Below are 15,504 nucleotides of genomic sequence, written 5' to 3' on the forward strand. Positions count from 1 at the left end.
GTGCTCGTCCTATCGAAGTCCGCGAGCGATTGACTCCCGCGCGTCACAGCTTGAAACCGTGGCACGCGTGAGGGGAGCACGGGGAGGGGGGCATTCCCGCGGGAGGAGAGGTTCCGCGGGGGGAGAGATCGCGAGAGGGGCCAGGGGGAGGGGGATGGGGAGTTCGGGGTCGGGGGTGAGAGGGAAGAATCGGTGGCGGTGGCGGCGGCCGCGGTAGAACCAGGAGGTAACTCCAAAGAGGGACTGCTGGATGAGGAGGGGGGGCGCAACGTCCACAGGCGGAGGGGGGTGGGTATGGCGCGTGCCACTACACGCTAGCAGGTGGAGTGCGCGTGCCCAGAAATCTTCTCTCCGCTCTCTTCCCACTCCTCCGGGATCGTGCTTTCCTTCTTCGCTACTTCACCTCCCTCCTTCCTGTACGGGTTTTCCACCGTCTCTGTTTCTCTTTCTCTATCTCTTTGCAGTGGTTGTCTATGGTTCCGGAGTTGGTACGGTTCGCGAATACGTGTGTACAACCGACCGACTCCTTCCTTCTTCTTTGCTCGTTTCCACGTTCTTCCGGCCCCGCGGTCGTTATTATTCCGTTTCTTGTCGCAGACCCGTACTCGTTCCGCGACTAATTTACCCGCGTTACGTTCTTGCTTGGCGCGGTCCACTTACTTTGCCCGCTGCCGCCTCGATGCCACGAGCAGGGTTACCGCTGACGTTTTATTTGCTCTCCGTAGATGCAGAATCTTGGTCGGAATTCTATTCGAACGGATGACGTATGGAAACTCCGTGTAACGATCTATCCGATTCGACAGTAATTCGGATAAGATATTCGCTAACTACTGACCAACGTGAAAATCATTTTAGTTTTCGTTAACAAATAACACATTTAAAGTCCTCTCTCTCTTTTTTTTTTTTAGTTAGATCAAAATTTTGCGAGACTCGAGCTGATAAAATTTTGGAGCGTCATTCGTCCTTGGCGCGGTTTTCTTCCGTGCGTTTTCCGCGGTTGGCAACGCGATTCGGCGACATCGTAATTTCAACTTGAGCGTTTTGAAGATTCCTGCGCTCATAATATTTACGCGACGCGGTCAGGTTATTCGCGTAGTCTGATAAGAGTTGCTAACGAAAGTCTCGGCTGCGATAACCGGTCGAGGACACGTAACCGATTCATCATGACGAATTTAATATTGTAATATCCACGAATCTCGGCTGCGGACCTTGAGACGTGTCACCGAGCATTATCAGTGGCTCCTTGATCTGGAGAGTTGAATCGTATCGCGCGCACCGATCGCTTAAACCATTACGATTTATTCGAACGTCGTGGATTTTAAAATCACAGAACGTGTTCTGTCATTTGTATCGAACGCGACATTGTAATTTCAGCGTCGATTAAAGCGGGGAGCACTTTCACTGTTTACACGTTTAATGTTCAGTCTGCAATGTCAACGTTCGATGCGATTCTTCCTCGGAGCCGTTTAGTCGTAAAAATGTTTTTTCGTTCGGAAAAGTCACCGAAAACTTCGATCACGATAAGTGGAGGCGTCGTGCGGTAAGGTCGTGTACTTTCGACGTCTGTGAACGGAGCTGTCACGCTGCGCACGTGGTTTGCAGTGAGCGCAAAACAACAACAAACCCCACACAGAGAACCTGACGCCCCGAGGAGTCGCCAGCCACTGACTCTCTTCTCGGTTCGTTTCGATTCGGTTCGGTTCGACTGGCCTCGCCTCGCCTCGCCTCGTCTCGCCTCGCCTCGCCTCGCCTCGCCTCGCACCGTCCCGCTCCGTCTCGTCCCGTCTCGTATCGTCTCGTGCCGTATCGTCTCGTGTCGTCTTGTCTCGTTTCGTTTCGTTTCGACTCGAATGCTACGGCACGCCAGTGGCGAAGCGCGCACGTAGTCACGCGTTCGGCTACGATCGTCCCAAACCCGAGTCGACCCGAGACAACTCGTCGCAAATCCGACTTCGACTTCGACTCCGATTCGCGCTGTGCTCCGTTACGATCGGAGCTACGCCTGCCTGCTCGTTTTATACCACAGATTCGGCAGAATTCTCACCTACGACACAAAATTTGGATCAACTTGTAAAAAAGCATAAGGTATATTTATTGTCTAATAGATAATTCATTTGGAACTGTCCCTTTCACAATATGTTTGTGTAAAGTTAAGTTTCTAAAACATGGTAGTATTTATGTTAGTAACATTATATCTAAGAGCTTTAAACATTCTTATATTTATCAATGATATATATTTTTTTCATATCCTATTCGAGCATGCTATAAATGTATGAAATCTGCGGTGGTTTATTATTCGAATGAAATTCGACACATTTTTACAAAAGTTCGAGAACCTCTCCTTCTCGAAGGACGACTGTACCGTAACACGTCTACCGTGTATAGGTCCGATAGTACTACGCTACATCAGTGCGTAAGTGACTAAGTGACTCATACTAAAAATCATCCATCGCGTTTTTCTTGGTAATGTTTATAAAATCGAACTTACACCTCAGAGCTAACTAGATCAGGTCCAAATAATAGACATTTAATATTTTAAATAACAATAAGAAACGTGATATCAGTAATGACTTAAAGTGTAAATTCAATTCATCGAAACACATAAACAATCCTTATACATTACCGAGGAACTCGTTATTAATTAATTCGAACTATACAGTTCGAGGTCCTATGTTGTTTGCTACGTTAGAATTTTATAGTGACCAGAGTTATTTTCGAGTGATTCGAGCGGTAAAAAGGCAATGGCATCGATTATTCCTCGACAAACGTGACGGAGACAGCGAAACTTTCTCCGAAACATAGAAATCGTTCGCACCTTGGGTAGTATAGTCGTGACCGCGACTTAATCGGCTGCCGTGCAGCTGGCAGCGATGCTTTTACACAGGCGCATTCGCGACACGTCGCCCGCGCTTTGAACCAACACTTCTCCGTTGCGTCATCATGGTTTCACGGTGCGCCGGGATTCGACAAGAAGAGAACGTGCGCGAGCGCGCAAACGGGACCATTGCAAGCGACGCATCTGTACCGATCCGCTTACACTTATTACAAATCCGCCAGTGATACTCAACCCACTCTAAAAGATCCGCGCAACCGTGACACCATACGCAAACAAACAGATAAGTGCTCAAATTTTTGCGACTTGCAGATAAGTGCAATATTCGCGCATAAAATATGCATTTTCATACAAAACACGGTTTGGAGTGCCGAAAACCTAATTCTAGACCTTAAATTGTGTATTCTGAAAAGCTGTATTTCAAAATTCAAAATTCATACTGACAACGTGGTTTTTGCTCCGATCTACAGATATGTTTACGAGCAACGCTTGGCTCCGCCAATAATTTCATTAGTCACGGTATACTCGACTTCGCCACGTAAAGTAATAATCGCAGTTGCACGAAGTGGTACCGTAATTAACGATCAGATTTGGAACAGCGTTACCAGCCACGATATGCATCTTCCAAACGGCAAGTAATATTAATAACTCGGATGTCGCGTGCAGATATTGTGCGAATATCACCATCGGTCGATCAAGGGAGCAACGTTTGTAATTAAATGTTCGGACACGGTATTGCGAAGGTGATTCGCGCGTACATCACCGGACCAATAATTGATGATCGTGAACCACACTGAACAGCGTTGAGGGGGTGGTTTGGTCTGGAGAACGCAAATTTAGGCTTTCTTCGCGTATTAATTACGGAAGAAAGGTATTATCGATCTCAATTTTTGTATTTATACATGCTTCGAATACTTGCATCAAATTTGTCATGCATTATTAATGGTTCATTCTAAAGTTTTATAATATTGTGTCCTAAAAAATGGAATGAATACTGTCTAAGAAGCGCCAGGTTCTCTCCAGCACTTTTTGAAGCAGCGTGCCTCGTACCAAGAGACTATCTATCTAATGGCAATTTTCAAGATAAACGATTCAATGTGTTTACTTTTAAAGTTTAACTCTCCCCTCCCCAACTTACTGCAACGAGCGATAATATCTCCCTTCGTAGTCGTGACGAGTTTTCCGCGTAATCGTTCGATAATCAAGCGCGATGATTGGACTTCGAAGTGACACACAAAAACGATTACAAAGAGGCTATAAACAGTTTGGACGGTGAAACATGCTGGTATCAGCACGAGCGTTAACGGACACGTAACCCGTCAGCGATCGGGGAGCGGCTCAAAAACTACGGGTCGATTTTAGAACATAATAAAGATAAGGCGAGATTAAGGGACCGCGAACCCGATGAACGCGAGGGGAGACGATTGGACGCGATGACGAAGCCACGACGAAGTGCTCCAAAATATTTCTGGTTAAAATATACAAGGTGTAGGATTCAAGACGTACGTTATACATGAAATTCAGACGTTAACCTGATGCACGAATTTTATTTTATTTTATTTTTCACGACATAAATTATTCCTTCGGTATTCATACATCCGTGATTTAATTGGTGTCTTAAACTAATGATAAATAAATAAATCTATTGAGAAACTGGTACGTGATACACACCATATTGTATGGGTTTTATATTTTTCACTCCGCTGGTAAATAATTGTACATCCACGGAGAACGGTATACGGTAGCAAAGCACAAATTGGCTCCCGTGCCAAAATGAGTTTGACGCGCTTGCTCTAGCACCTTCAACCGTGCACCCTATGGATTAAACTTTGCGGAGGGTGAAACCGTTGCTCGATTTCTGGCGAAATAAAGATCGAATAGATGTGGTCGCCCATTTCCAATGCAACACTCTCCATTCGCATCGCATCCGGTGCCGAACTCTATTTGCTGCTAGAACGGAATTCTTCGTGACACGTTGGCGACGCGGAATTAATGTTTAATTCGATTCGTTTCTCGCGTCAACGAGACTTGCGGAGCGCTATCCGTGAATCCAATCAACGTTATCCTTTTCTCTGTCGCGACTGACACGCTAGAGTTACTAAAAAGTTCAGTAACACATTATTTTTTTTAATATCTTCAAACAATTTTCTTCATTAATTTAGAGGCCTTCGATACAATACTACTTTTGAGTGGCTCTGATAGAAGGGGTGGTTTCTCTCTCAAGCTCAATATCTACCAGCAACAAAGTACAGTATAATTCTTACGTAGACTCACTATTAGAAATGGGGTATAATGAAATAATAAAATACTAAATTTATTAATTAAAATTGTTGATTTTATTACTAAGATGTCACGATTAAGTTGAGATCTTTTCACTACGAGGACCTGGCCAACACTGACCGACAAACGTTATGAGAAAAAGGTAGAAAGAATTTCTACCAGTATATACTGCAGTTTCCACACATCTGATTATGCTCTAGGAAACTATAAGAAAAGTCCCCTCAGGCACTTAAGAGGGTAGTCCATATCCTAAACTTTCTCTTTCGTTATTCTGTAGTGACAGACATATACATTGTACATATATTTTCAGTACATTTATTTTTCTGGTAAAATAAGAGATTGAATTATAGTAAATATTCCAACACCCACCGATTAGATCCAAAAGTTTCGTGGAAATCAGCGTGCGACAGTTCCCTCGTTAGTGACGTGGGTCGAGCAACGACAAACATGAGGCTTGGCCAGCGATCGCAGTGAACAAATTGCAATTTTCTCCAGAGAAAGACGGCGTTCCGCGTCGACTAGCGGCCGGCCGTTCCCGCATATTTTTAGGTTAGACTATTTTCGAAAATGCATGGAAGAAAGGAGAACGAACGCGCTGCAAGACCGAGCGGGGGAGAATACCGATCGCGCGTACCTCTTTTTTCCGCCACCGCCACGGTATCTACCGTGCTCGTTTTCGCCCACAGCCACGGAAAAAGAAGCCAGGCACCGGGTATCATCCGCACAATGCACACACAGAAGAAAGGATTCCGCGAGAGGAACGGAGCTGGAAAAGAGAGAAAAAGCGATGTTCGTAGAGGAAAAGGAGGAAAAGAGAAGAAGAAAGGCGAGGTCGATGCCGCCTTCTACTGATTTGCGAGATCACTCTCTCCCTCTGTCTTTCTTGCCCCTCTCTCTCCCAGCAATCCACCTTCTCCTCGGTTTTTCTCTCATCGCAACTTGTCACCCTGCCAGTCCCTCCTGTTTCTGGGTTTGCTGTTCATCGGAATGCGAGAGTACTACTCTCCCGACCTCCTCGACGATACGCCGTTGGAGAACCGACTGATTTTCCGTCCCATTGCCTTCTGTCGCGCTCCTATTTATCGTTACCAATTATTGTACCCCGCGTGCCTTGCCGCGATAGCGGACGAAAAGCGTTACTTATCAGGTTCCCCTCGATGCGCCCGTTCGAACGTGATAGCGAGGTGTTTTTGATCGAAGATTGGAGCCACGAAGCTCTGAGGATTTTAAACAGACGATCGTGGTACCTTTAGAATTTTCTATAAGAAAATATAAGTGTGTAATACTAATTCTTATACAGGGTGTACTGTAACTGGTGGTAAAAGCGAGTAGGGAATGATTCTACGTGAAAAATTGAATCGAAAATGTAAAATAAAATTATTTCATATGTCGCTTTATTTTCGAAAAAAATATATTTGAAAATTTTTCAAACTTCGACTTTCAGCTTCGACTTCGAAACTTTCAAATTTCAAAATCGACAAACTTTCAAACTTATTTTTTTCGAAAATAAAGCGTCATATGAAAAAATTTTATTGTACATTTTCGATTCAATTTTTTATCGTAGAATGATCTCCTGCTCGTTTGTACCACCACTAACGGGACACCCTGTAGAAATTTTCCAGTTGCACCGAAGTAAACGCAATTACAGTCGAAGTATTTAAATCAGAAACTAATTAGCTTGGAAACGGGAAATAAAAATGCGCGTACAATTTCGATTATAACACCTCCTCCCTCCTATAGCGAAAGAATCCGACAATTAAATAAACTTGTTAACGAAAAATTTGGATCAATTATGGAATAATTAAAATAAAAGTGTACATTCAAACGGATGAAAGTGGTTATAAATTGGTCTAAAGGACCCGTGAGCAAAAAGTACTCCGCAAAACAAACGATAACTACCAGACAAACGTTTTTATAATTAAATTATCACTGTATTAAATCCACATTATTTCTTTCAACCGTAATATTTACCTCACTCTTACGCGCTGTCCACGTAACGCAACCCCTAATTCTTCCAGGCTCGCGGGAAATTATGAACCAGTTTATCATCGACCGCGAACACACCGAACTCGACGTGAAAAATATTAACCAACAAAACGCGACGCTGCGCGAATCTGTATCAAGATACACGCGCTAAATCAGTGCCTCTCAACCTTCTCTCATTCTCAGTGCGATCCAAAATTGCATTACGTAAAAATGTAACAAAGTTTAAAGGAACGATGATACATGAATTCGAAGCTGTAGAAAATTGTACAGATTTACACGTTTACGTATACAATCTCAAGCAATTGAAAATATGCTGTGTTGATTTAAAATAATTATACAATGGGGTAAAAAGAAGTATACTAATATTTAATCTCTCGTTTTCCATAATTTCTTTTGATTAAAACCTAAAACTTCCTCGTCGTGTATTTCTGGAGCGCGACCTCCTAGGTTGAGAATTGCTGGGGTTGAATAAACGAGGTTCAAAAAGGAGGCAACCCGAGGGTAGGTAGGTAAAATAAATACAATACGAGAAACATTTTTATATCTCCGACGCGTACGGCGCTCGTGTTATTCCCCTCTGAGCCAGGCATCCGCGCTAACGAGCCAACCGTTCCATAGAGTTCGTCGCAAAAAGCCCCTTAAGGATGACAAATTTCAATTACTCGCGCATGGTTGTTCCCCGTCGGTGTCCCGCAGTAATTCGCTCGCTCTGTTCGCTAAGCTAGCCAGTCAGTGTTCTCCGATTTATCTCGGGGCGTGCGCGTAATCGCGCGATTCCAGCGAAACCTGTCGTCAGCGAATTCCTTTGGCGAACAAAGAGTCGAGTCGTCGCGTTGGACGTTGGCGCGAGTAAGAAAGTCCGCGGCGAGATCGCGACGTCGAGTTTACCCAGAGAGCCGCCAAAAGGTAAACGCTGAACGCGAAATTCGGGCCTAATCGCGTCTTCGCGCGCTTGGACACCTCCAGTCGCGTTTACTCAAATAAATGTACGCGATAACGATATTCTTGAGCAGATAGCACGTGGATATACTTGTAAGAAAGAGTATGGTCGTATATGGAGGTTAAAAGAACCTGTTCGAGGGGCAAATTGCTGAAAAGGTTTGGTATCCATATTTCTCTTGAATTAAAACATTTGCTCCATACGTGATGTCTTGTGTTACGAAAGGATAATACTATGTTGAGAATTACGCTATCAGTGGAACGGATATTATAGAGATATATCGTTTTCAATATAGATAGCAACCTCCAATTCTATAATGTTAACATACCAGTAGCAGAATCGTCTATAAAGAGCGCATTCGCGTGCTAGATAATTTTAAATACCAGCTTAGAGACTGTTCCACGAGCCCTAGCGGCCGCGATATGACATCTCGTGACGCGGATCGTCGCAATAATAACAATTTCCCTTGCTGTCCCCAGTCTTTGAAACACGAGTTCTGCGTTAATTGGCACCTTCTCCGTGCACCGATTGCAATTTAACGTCAGATTCACCGTCGATTAGGCGTGCCGTTCCCGGTTAATTACACGCTTCACACGGAACATTGATGAGAATCACTGCCGAGGAATGACATCTACTACCTACTTGTTTTCATTAGAGGCACAGAAGTGTGCGCGGGACCTGACAGTGTGTTTATACAACTATGGCTCCCGGAGCCACTCGGTGTATCGCGCATCTACGTAACTGAATCACGCTCGTCGCCCCAGCTAAACAGATCCGTTCCCAGTAAATGAGATTCCATGGAAATAAGCGACGGGGCTTGACCATGAATGAGAAACAGCTAGGCGTGATGTCGACGACGATCGAATTAAAAAAATAAATAAAAATAAAATTAATTAATCGCTTGGAAGATAGTTGAGCTTACCCGAGAATTCACGAACAGGTGCGAAAAAGTCCGCGGAACACTTACCTGCAACAGAAAGAAGATACAAATTAAATTGTAGTTTAAATGTGGTTAGACTATTGAAACTGCGATTGCAGTTGGTTTGAATTAATATGAATCTTTTTATTGAGTTGTCCAGAAAGCTTGTGCCAATTTTTAAGAAAAACTCAAAGGCACATTCAAATTTTGATGCAGATTTATTGTATTACATAGGTACCATCTTGTTCCACAACCTATCCACCTGTTAAGGGATGCATACATGTTATTTGTTTTCAATTATTCCGATATATTCAGACCTGTACCACCTATCAAAAATCGACATGGACTTCCCAGACAACCCAATACAAATTGAATGTGATGTTTTAACGAGAACAAGAAAGATTATTCTTTCTTACTTAAGTTGAATACAATATACACCCTTTCAAAATAAATAAAAATTTATTAAGATATTTCTGATAACTATTTTGTTCGAGGTTATCTAAGATTCTGTGGAGTCTCGTGGGAGTCGTTGCTGTTTGGCCAGTTGCCATTACAACCGTTTCCAACGGTCCCAAACAAACACCACTACTACTCATTCTTTACATAGAGGCCCTGACTGCATTGAAACATACCATTCTTAGGTCATAAATGCAGTAGATAAGCTTCTCTATAAGCAACTTATGATTCAATAAACTAGACAGAGAAAAACAATTTTCTTAACATAGTGTTTTATATATATTTATATATAAAAAAATAATGGAAACGGAGTACAAGATTCCTCGCGATTGGAATGCGCCGTAGTTCCTGAACGAATCAACGCGAGGTGTAGACTCGTAGAGCAACGACAAGAGCGTTCGGTTCTCGTTATCGACGCTTTTTGTGCTAGCTTGATAACAAAACTGCAGAGATACACCTGCATCAGCGCGGTGCGCACCGTGAAACGTTGGCCAGCCACGAACTTACAGTACACAAAGACGGTATCTTGTTCAAGTGCAATGTCACGAGAATTCCGTTCTCATCGACGGAAATAGATCGGCTCGAAGAAAAGAATAAGGTGGAGGACGATATATTCGATGGAGAACTTTATTTTCTCCTTACTTTCCTCGCCGGCGTCCGTTCGAGTCGAAAAATCTTTCCAACGAATCTCGCTGGCGTTTCTCTTTCCCGGGGTTAAAAGCAACGGGTAGGCATCGTTGCAACGAGGGAGGGAAAAGCGTGGGGGTGGGGGAGGCAACGAAGGACGATGGAAGGAAGTTCGAAAGAGGATGTAAACAGCGGTGCGCAACCTTTTTCGGTAATGAAGCAACTACAGTAATATACTTCTTAACATAATATCAAACTTACTTCAGTATTCAATATACATATCATACAATTTATAGATATACTGAAATAGTTATTGTAAGTACATAGTTCATTCTTCTCGCGAGCCAGCAGTACACCCATGTGGGTGATTTTGACGATATTGAAGCATGTTGAAGTCCACATAAAATTAGGGGAGGTTTAAGTCATCATTTGTCCAGTTTTATAATTGTATAAGAAACACAAGCCCTCAAAGTTTTAATTGCGAATCCAGAAAAGTGATGACTTAAACCCTCCCTAATTTAGCATGGACTATAACATATTCCAATATCATACAAATCTCTAATACCAACGATCGAAATCGATCACTTTTTCAGTAATGATTACATTAGTTTAATCTCAGCCTCAACCTCAACACTCAACCCTACGTTAATACGCCAAATGAAACCTCCCCTATCGATAACGTTATCGTTTTCAGTGCCTCCAGTATGGTATACATGATCTTTGGAACGCGAGTGCTCCGCGTTCCATTAAGGTTACAACGCGAATATTAATTAGCTGCGGCGAACAAGCGGTGCAAGTAAATAACCAGAACAATCCCTGAGTGCTTTAAATTATCGTTTTTTTTTCTTTCCTTTCTTCCTTGGCTGCTGTTTTAAATGGCGGTCGGGAATTTGCCGAATTGATCAGTTTAATTATACCTGTGTATTGTACGAACAAGTGTTTTCGCTTCGCTGAAAAATTGCGGCGCATTATGTAACCCGTAATGTTACGTAAATGAATTGTTGTACAACGAAAGCCTACTACCACGATTGCGTGAAATAAATCGTGGCGCCTTTATTCCGTTATCGATTGTTTTAATACCGTTCTCGAAGGCGGTGGATGAAAAACCGAGCGAAGCCCCACTGTCGATGATGTCATGGTCCGAATTTGATTTTACAATTCGTTTCAAATGCTCCCGATGCGTTGCTACTCTAACTATCTAATAGCGTAGGTATCTAATCGAATGGTCACTTTTTTTTATCTGTTAAACTATTTCAGCTATTTTTCCATCGAATTTAACGATGATGTTCGATTGGAATGAGTAAGTCATTGGAATGAGTGAGACGTGAAAATTTGAACTTGTAACTTCTTTCAGGGCAAATTTATAATATTGCCCTCATCGCGAATTAATCAACTCCAATGTTCGCTAATCTAGTTTACGAACCTACTACCAGTGTTGGACTACTTGGAGTACATTGTCAGAAGTCCCGCAAGAGACAATTTGTCCCATCAGGCCAACCCTTTTGGCACGGCATGGGTGCACTATATCGATTAATGGACTACCGTATAGGTCGGTGTCAGTGCGATATGATTTTTTTTCGCATATTTTGCAGGAACTCAAGAATTTTTCGATCGAAATTTCATTTCCCAATCGCGTAACATTTTTATTCGCAAACATCAAAAGCCCGATCCATTATGAATAAATCAATAGAAAAGCCTGAAATGTTTTAACAATCGCTCCCTGGAAATATTCAAATATTCTGGCAAAATGCAGAGAAGAAACGACTATTACAACAGAACTGCACAAAGAATACTTTTTCGATGGTGGTTGAAATCTTTGCTCGTTATTACTTGACTGCTTATCATTTGATTAGATAAAAATACTTAGCGTAAACAGCAATTTTATACATCAATAATTCAAATTATTTGCGAATTTTTGAAACAGTACAAAATTCGACGAAGAGGTCGAATGTGTACCGAAATGGATGAACGACGGTACAGAATACCCTTTGTAACAGGTAAAAACAGTAAAGTAATCAAGTAATCCCACGAAATCTCCGATAATCCTCTGTTTTTCTACCGCAAGCAATGAATAGACGCTGATGGATTACATTATTGAAATAGAAAATCGCTGTTTACTCTGAGAGGATTGATCTGAGGACCTATGTTGACCAAGCGTTTTTTATTCAATGAGAACAACCAGCAAACATTTGAACCACCCTTTGAAAACGTTTTACAAGTATCGTGTCATTTCGTAGATCTTCGTAAATTTTAGGAAAATACATATACACACGCAAGGTGGAGGTTATAGATCTACCAGATCTTCGCTCCCTTAACACGTTGGACCACACGTCACGCAGAAATGGTTGGCACGACTTTTCATTAAGGAACTAAAAAAATGAATTTCGAAGGTGAGGCAGTAAAATTTTAACTCTGTAGAAATTTTCACGAGTTTTAGTCCGGCAGCCAACGTGTATTCACGTCACTTCAAATTCTATTCCTGGTTATGAACAAATTATGAAAATCTTTTTACTTTATGCACTACATACATTTACAACATTGATATTTCAAAACATATTTTGTAATTTTTATCTTCGCCGTAACGATACAAAATTTCCGATGTCCAGTTTCAGAATTTTATTATTTTTATCAATACTCCGTATTAGAAACGTAAAATATCTGCCGCCCGTGAATGTGTTAATATCAATAAATTTAATTTAATTAGATATGCACCCACGCATAACCAGTATTACTTCAAAAAGAATTATTTCCCCCGTGTATCTATTTTCCACGAAATAACAGAAGCCCAAAAGTTTGCCATTTTCCAGTCGCCTGCGAATCGATCCCTCGTGGGTCTAGCGCGAGTCCTCGGAACGCGTCGCCTCGAACTCGGAGCGTCGACTGTTCCACGATGGCTCGCCGTTAGGTCGGTTCGATTTATCGACGACGAAGGGATGAATCCCGGAGCGTAGGGGCGCGTAAACGGGCAGGAGGGCGACGCTTGCATAAAGTGGTGGAAAATTCGGGTTGAAACCCGTGAAAGCGGGGAAAGAAGATCAATAAAGTGGTATGCCATACTGTCGGTGCCGCCGGTGTGCCGTTGTAGTAGCGGGTGGCCTGGCTGGTGTGTATTATTAAGCGGAGGTGTGGAGCCCAGCGAGAAGAGAGGCGGAAGAGACGCGGGGGAAGATAAAGAGGGACGGATGGAGTGACGATAGACGAGAGAGGAACGCCATCGGGTGAACACAGAGGGTAGAAAGGAGACCAGGCACGATACGATAGGGGGGAGAAACGAGTGGCGAAACGACCGAGCGAGAGACCAACCGTCGAAGGAGAACAGAGAAAAAGGGATGGTGAGGATGAACCAGGAACGAGAGAGGTAGCGGGAGCGGAAAATATGGAACAAGCGTAATAAAAACTCGCGAGAAGAGAAGGCCAGCACTAGGAGTCCCGAGGAACTGCCGCCGATCGACGCGGATTAACATTCTACTTTGGAATCCTGAAACGAGGACTGCCGGAAAGATGGGGCACGGGAAATTTGGAACGTTCGGTTAGGATGATACAATGATTGATATCGATCGCGTATGAGGAGAGGTAGTGTACGAAAGCACAGTAGAACCTTACTTATCCGAAGGCAATTCCGATGACAGAGTAGTTTATATAAATGAGGTCCACTAGCTATCCCCTCCATGAGCCCAGCTACTGAGGACTAGTGGATACTGGACTCAGCTAATGGAGGCTAGAGGGTATTAAGCTCAGCTGCTGAGAGCTAGAGGATACATGGCTGAACTACGAGTTCGTATATTCGAGGCTGAGGCAACCAACCACCCTGAAGATCAGCTTAGATAACAAGAAATGCATATCAAAAGTTATATCTTATTTGCAAAGGACAAAAATTTCTAGAGAAATATAAACAAGAATTAACAAGACACTACAAGCGTCTAAAATATACGTTTAATTATTATGCTTTATGCTATATAAAATGATTGTTACGTGTAAGTATTAGTTATTCTAACCATAAGTTATTCTGTATTTATTTTAATTATATTATGACTCAGGTATGTATGTAAAGAAAGTATACTTTCTTTAATTTGAATTTGGATTTGCCGCGTTTCTTATGCTCCGCGCGCCAATCGGATTCTGTGTAGAGAGAGACGGAAGCAGAGAATATAATATAACAGAGCACGTGTGTAGAATATACAGAGAAATAAAATTTACAATAATTGGAAAGATATCTAGAGTGTAAATAAAGAAATAATAGTAATAGGGTTTAATCGTCGTTTCCTAATTTATAAGTGAGAGTGTAAACATTGTAAATATTGTAAATATTATAATTAGTGAATAAAATTCTATCGCTAACCCTGAGTCATTGTAGTGTTTCGTCTTATATGTATATAAATGTTGAACATCTAACTCATAGTGGTCGCTGATGGCTTAACAGCTGATGCGACAATAAATAAATAGTAATAATAATTTTTACTTGATTTTTATTTTATTTGTTCGAACGTCATATATATACCGTATATATGATATTTGGATTGTATATATACCGCCTTCGATATACATAATAAATCTTTAGTAGCGAAATGAATCGTCACGGTGCGAATCAGGCTTAAGGGCGAACATCAGAGAGAACAGGGTTCGTCAATCGCTTTGATCCACGCGCCCGCGTCTGTATTACATTCGTAGCAGCACGGTTTCGCGTTTGCCAGGACGTTTGAACGAAATCGCTTGAGATTGACCCGTTTCGCGGTGAACTGCATCGAGTTGAACCCAATGTCACACTTTAACGCGAAAATTTGTAATGACAATTAAATGTAAAGCTCAAGTGTTTATTACAGATTGTTTAGTTCATTTGTTATCACAAAATAGAGGTAATGTATTAGTTCCTATAAAAATATATAAATATATAAAAATATACGAAGAGTAATTTATATAAAAGATTTTTGAATCGATTGAACTGCAAAATCTAGTGTACATTTTCAATCAAAGATAGATGGATTTATGGCACTTTAATGAATGGTTTATGTTGAGTTTAGAATGAAAAACAAAAGGGCGTGACGAACGCGACATTAGATATGGGGAAGCGAGAGATCATACTCGTGAAACGGTCGGCTTTACACTGGTGTAAGTATGTAGAACAAATTTCTAATTCGTCTCTTCTCGTTGCATCGTCCGTTACACGTGTAAACCATGCAGAAAACTGTGTTGCTAACTAGACCGTGTGGGAACAGACCCGACACGGCCCACGAATACTCACATTTCGTCTTCTCGCTCCACTAAATCAGCCATCTTTGCCAGGTCCTGCGTTCGCGGATTTCAGTTATCGTTACTTAGAGAACACATCTCTTCACTACAAATGTATATTACAAATTCCTTAACCCTTTATCGGATGGATTGTGCTTTGTCTTTTGGAAAAGAAGTATTTCTTCGATGATAGACGAGTTACATAATAGATGGGCGAATCTGCAGCTGTGAGATTGA

The 15,504-nt window shown here is 42.1% G+C and overlaps 1 protein-coding gene and 1 long non-coding RNA gene across 2 annotated transcripts in view; one reads left to right on the forward strand and one right to left on the reverse strand.

Moving 5' to 3' along the window:
• The window catches only part of LOC128876010 (neurogenic protein mastermind-like), a 222,098-nt gene that overhangs the window by 115,658 nt on the left and 90,936 nt on the right, over positions 1–15,504 (reverse strand).
• LOC128876017 (uncharacterized) lies at positions 1,964–14,391 on the forward strand. The gene is made up of 3 exons (XR_008456933.1): positions 1,964–2,085; positions 12,296–12,431; positions 12,849–14,391. It is a non-coding gene; the product is annotated as an uncharacterized LOC128876017 (long non-coding RNA).

This window comes from Hylaeus volcanicus, chromosome 4 (genome assembly GCF_026283585.1).
Source record: "Hylaeus volcanicus isolate JK05 chromosome 4, UHH_iyHylVolc1.0_haploid, whole genome shotgun sequence".
NCBI lineage: Eukaryota > Metazoa > Arthropoda > Insecta > Hymenoptera > Colletidae > Hylaeus > Hylaeus volcanicus.